This window comes from Pleurodeles waltl, chromosome 4_2 (genome assembly GCF_031143425.1).
Source record: "Pleurodeles waltl isolate 20211129_DDA chromosome 4_2, aPleWal1.hap1.20221129, whole genome shotgun sequence".
In the NCBI taxonomy this organism is placed as follows: domain Eukaryota; kingdom Metazoa; phylum Chordata; class Amphibia; order Caudata; family Salamandridae; genus Pleurodeles; species Pleurodeles waltl.
The window spans coordinates 42596893-42602791 of NC_090443.1; positions in this window are offsets into that span (position 1 = coordinate 42596893).

A 5899-nucleotide genomic window follows, 5' to 3' on the forward strand; every position below is an offset into this window, starting at 1 on the left:
CCCTCGGCACCAAAAAATCTGGCAGTCGTGTGGCAGGAAGAGTGATTCGTAATTTGTATAGTGACGTGGTATTGGCAGGATTTTAGCCAATCATAGTGCGCTTGACAGAATTGAAATGTGCTCATTGGCTGAGGAGCCTGCACGCGCCTGTAAGGTATGCAATACAAACAATGCTTGAGCCTAAAACCACAGCCGGGTAAACCCTTTGTGTGGCGCTTTCAGTGCCGCTAACCAGTAGTGATCAGATCAAGGGTTATCCGCATTAGCCATTCGCATTACGGAGGGTCTATTTGCGACTGACAGTTGGCCCGGATCTGACTTTACTTACTGCTGCAAGTAGCGCTACCCGCTGGCAGTTGCAGTCTGCAGTATGTGCCAGCGCCCGGTCTTCTTGCATTTAAAAGATGATTTGGGGCCATCTCCCCTTTCTCGCCAGGGGGCTTAGAGTTAAGCAAGCCCTGCCTTATCTCAGGCCTGCTTTAAGGCCCTGACCTAGCGAAGTTAAAATGCAACTATGTTATTTCTATGGGTTGTGTATTTTATTGATACGTTACTCTGAGAATTTCGTTTGTTCTACCGATTCTGACCTCGAGAGATGTTCTTCATGCTATGCAAAATAACTAAATTACATATTTATCTGTTGCTGAAACCCAAATGACTAGATAATGGACTGGTCGCAGGGTTTTCGGGCTTCAGGGCATTCTTCGTTAAATGCAGGGCTTTAAGTGTGATGAAAAAGGAGGAAGGTCTCTAAAAGGGGAGCGATCTGTGTAAATAAGAGTGTTACTTAAGCACGTAAACAACAGTTCTGTGGTTCCCATTGTGTGCCACGTGACCGGTATTTTGTTTCCTGTCTAGGTTTTCAGTTATTGCATCCAGATAAATAACACAACAACTGGCATATACATGAAACCAGCCAGGAGTATTGGCTTTGTCAGTGGTTGTTCGAGGTTTAGAATAAATGAGTAACAACAATGATTTTATTGTACATAATTAATATTGAAAATGTTTCGAGTCTGAAATTAAGAGACTGAATTAAACTTTACCAAGGCCGGTGGAAGGAGTAGTAGTTTTCAGAGTGTCTCAGTCACTCAGGTTATGTTCACTCTGTTAGAATATGCACACCATTTTTCTTTGCATATCTTACACATCATCTCTTTCCTCTTTAGCACTCTCTTTTTACTCTCATGAATGCACCTCCTCATATCTTCTTCACTATACCTCCAAAACACAATGCACCCACTCATCTGTAAGCAATGCATTTTTGTTTTTCCCTGGTCAGTATTTTGAACGATGTGCATCTCCTACACACACACATGCACAGAATCAAATGGAATAAATGGCCATTGCTCTGCAGAGAGACCAACAATACTGTAGAATGGTTATGTATTCTGAACATCTTTTTGACCCACTGACAGAGTTCTCAATTGCATACGTAAACAATACCTGGAGGTGGCTCAGTTCACAGTATGCACAATGCAAGAGTAATATAACACACAAAAAAACCCCCAGAAAACTAACAACCTTGAAATAGCTAACACTCTTAGGGAATGCAAGATTAAGAAACACAAGTGAAATATAAACAGCAAGTAAATCGCTGACATGGATTATCTTAACTTTTTGTTACATTCATTGTTCAAACATCAATGGCTATTTTCCACCAGTAAAATTAAAGACATGAATATAGGGCCCAATAGAGACCTGTTTCGATATCATTTTTTAAGCACTGCTAGGTCTGAGACCCGGGAGGACCCAACCTACCTAAAGCCCTGGTTAAATGATGCATTTGACATGCTACTACCCTTATTATGAGGGAAACCACTGTTATGTTGGAATGCTGCATGTCTCAGCTGGACAGTATTCATTGAAGCAGAAATCAACATTATGAAAGATCACTACAGGTACAGCGTCAAGAATATAGACATCTTCCTATTTGGGTGGAGGCATTCGTGAACCAAGGCCCTCATTACCAGTTTGGCAGTCTTTTGCAAAACCACTGCGGTGGCGGCCGCCAAAAGACCGCCAGTGTTGGCGGTACAGTGACAGCCGTATTACGAGTCACAAACTGAAGACCGCCTACATACAGCCACAAATCCTAAACCGCCAGGCTGACCGAGGGTGGGAGAGAGACAGTTCGAACACCAGCACCGCCACGCTGACAACATCCCACCCTCCATATTACGACCCACAAATCAGCACAGTGGTCACTGTACAGCGGAAAACCATTGGTGGTGCGAATTGCCGTGGTCTAAAAATCACCTCCACCAGAACCTGACACCACATTGGACAGTCTGAATACCCCACACCTGATACACATACACACACCGGCTCACTGCACTATATGACACCCCCCACAATCCTTTGCAACCACAACTACTAATAGAGACATCGAGGAGCACACCAAGGGAGGACACTGCACATCGACACCATAGGCACCAACACACTTAACACGTATCACGCAACACACCGCTACACCAGCAACACAATACATACATCGCCACTGCACATAAACACCTGATACCACCAGCACACACAACCAGACGCCCCCGCCTACCAAGCACCCTATACTCCACCCTACCCACAGCACAACCACCATGTCCGTCAGAAGCACCCACGTTTCACAGATGATGAGTTGAGGGTCATGGTAGATGAAATCGTCAGGGTAGAGCCACACCTGTTTGGAGGTCAGGTCCAGCAAACCTCGATAGCCAGGAAAATGGAGTTATGGCGGAGGATCGTTGACAGAGTCAACTCACTGGGCACCCATCCACGCCCAAGGGAGGACATCAGGAAGAGGTGGAAGGTGCTTTCCATGGCATCACATCACCAGATTGCCATCAACAAGACTGGCGGTGGGCCCCCACCTCTTCCCTCTGAGTTCACATTGTGGGAGGAGAAGGTCTTGGACATCATGCATCTTGAGGGACTGTTTGGAATCATCGGAGAACTCAACTCTGGTAGGCACAAACCATGCCTGTCCTGCATGCGTCCCCACCACCCATCACTCCCTAATCCACCCAATCTCACACTTCTGCCCCCCAATCACCCCATGCCCCACCCCTGCATGCCAAACTACCCCACTGCCAATATCCCCACACAGTCCCTCCCTATTGCACCGATACCAATCACAATGCCAAGCACCACAACTCCCACAATGCATCATCCCTACACATCAAAAGATCACAGTCCCACTTCATAGTGGAACACCTGCACGGAAAACCACAGCATATGCCACACCAACTGAGTGCTTCAACTGTGTTCCAAAACATGGCAATGACAGCAATGCTATCCACTATCCTCAACCCTCAATGGAAAATGGAAACAATGGCACAATCCGTCACCCGCAAGCAATGTCTGCAGTGCTGCATCTGTCAGTGCCATTAATGGGAAGTAAGTCAAGCTACTCCATACATCCAATGATGATACAAATAAGTACATCTCCACAATGTAACTCTCTCCCTTTATATCCACAGGTCCCACTGCCACTGCCACCCGGCAGTGGATGCCAGAGACAGACAGCCCTCCCCAGGATGAAGGCCCCAGTGGTTGTCTGGATATTGACGACTTGCCTGGCCCATCAGGGACAACTGGTGTTTCCACCACCACCCTGGACACATCGGAGTCCACCCACCCATGTGGCTACTACAGCACAGCCAACCCTTCATCCCCAAACCTGTGTCCCAAGGACAGATCAGCCAACAGTGTGCCACAGAGTACAGGGACCAGAGTCAAGGCCACACACCCAAGACGATGAATGTTCTGGTGCAACTGGGAGTGGGCACACTGTGCCAGGGCCAACGAGAGGGTACCTGTGGTCCAAGGGATGGGACACCAACACCAAACGACTGGCCAGGAAGCCATCTCCCAAGTTCTGGGAGCATACCACCATTCCCAGGACACTATGGGCCAGATCCTCGCAATCATGCAGGAGAATCGGAGGCTGTAGAGGAAATACCACCAGGCCATGCAGCAGTGGCAGACCCTCAAAGTCACCATAGCCTCCATTGCAGGGGTGCTGAAGAAACTGACCACCATCCTGCATGCGTCTTCCACCCACCAGCAAGCGCCTTCCACTAGCCCCATTTCAACAGAGCCCTCCACTTCAGCGGCAGCTAGTGGAATGGAGACCCTGCCAGAGGGCCTGCAGCCCACCAGCACCCCCGTAGCTGAGTAACCCCCACGCAAGCGAGGACGTTCATCCAGACATCCTGCAGGACCTGATGCCAATACCACTGTCAGGAAGTGACATGCTCCTGAACATTCTCTCTTATGTGCCACTGACACACCCTGTTGACTGTCCACTGCCATGTCTCAATTTTTCTATGGCCCCTTGGATACTTGACCTGGACTATCTACATATTGGGCCAGCTACTTTGATGATTTCACCCACCATGACCACACTCATCACCCATTGCATTTGTGAATCACATTAAACACCTTTGAACACAGCTACTGCCTACGTGTCTTTATTGTAATAAGTACGTTTTTCTTTTGTATATTATGTCATTACAGTCAACCCATTTCCCTGCAAAAGTCTGTGAGATAGACAGAAGGGGTAACAATATGCATCAAGGATGATAGTAGAGCGGACATATTCTGGATACATGTGTCAAGGGAGCCAGCAGGCAAGGCAGGAACCATAGTTGCACCACACAAATGCCCTGCAAATAGACCAAGACAGGTACAGCCTATCACAGTAGGGGATTATGGTGGCCACTCAACACACATGCAGTACATTGTCGAAACCCCCAGTGTGATTTGGCAGGTGGAATCTCTAACCATATGCCCATGTCAGATCCACATTTCCTAGATATCCATTCCCAATGGTCCTTCCCTCACAGCTGACAAAACTCAACTAAAGGCATGTTCCACAGTCAGTAACAGTTAGGTTACACATTCTCCAATTGTGGACTGTGAGGATAAGTAGCAATACTGATGACACCACTATGTTTGGCACTATAATTGCAGTTGAAATAGCACCATAGGGAACATAGAACATGGACAATAAATTGCATAAGTGATGCAACACAACAGCAGAGAGAAAATAGCACTGACATTTGAACAGTAACACCTCCTCTGATGGGTAATGTGCCCCCCCAAACCCACCCAGAGGGAGAGCTACACTCAACACCTCTGCTGATGACAGACACCAGGAGGAGCTATGTCACAATGCAGAAAGGAGTACAAGTCACATACAAAACAGTTGACATATACCTGTTACTCATGGGACGTATTGTTGAATCAACTCTGCTCGAGTCAGCTGCATCCTCTTCCTCCTCATCACTTACCATGTCCCCTTCATCAGCCACTGGTCCAGGTGCCACCTCCTCTACATCCAGCAATGGGATGTGATGTCTCAGGGCCAGATTGTGTAGCATGCAGCAGGCAACAACGATCAGGTAGACTTTAAGTGGTTTATAGAGTAGGTCACCTCCGGAGACGTGTAGATACCAGAATCTGGCCTTGCCTTTAGTAGCCCAAAGGTCCTCTTGATGACACGCCTTGTCCTGCAGGGGGCCTCATAGAAACGGTTTTCAGCATCTGTAGTAGGATATCTCACAGGTGCTATCAGCCAGGAAAGTTTAGGGTAGCCAGAGTCACCTGTGTGCACGAAGGTTAGACCCATCCCAGGGCAGATTGTGAAAAGAGGTGAGAATACAGGGACACACTTACTATTTGATACATACCGATGAGCCAGGCCCGGTCCCTCTGTAGTTGTGTCATCATATGTGGGACGTTGCTGTTCGCAGAATGAATGAATCATGCACAGAACCAGGGAACTTGGCTGTGACTTGGCAGATATATTGGTCAGCGAGACACACCACCTGGACATTAATGGAATAAAAGTTTTTCCGGTTCCTGTACACTTGTTCATTTATCCTGGGTGGAACCAAAGCAA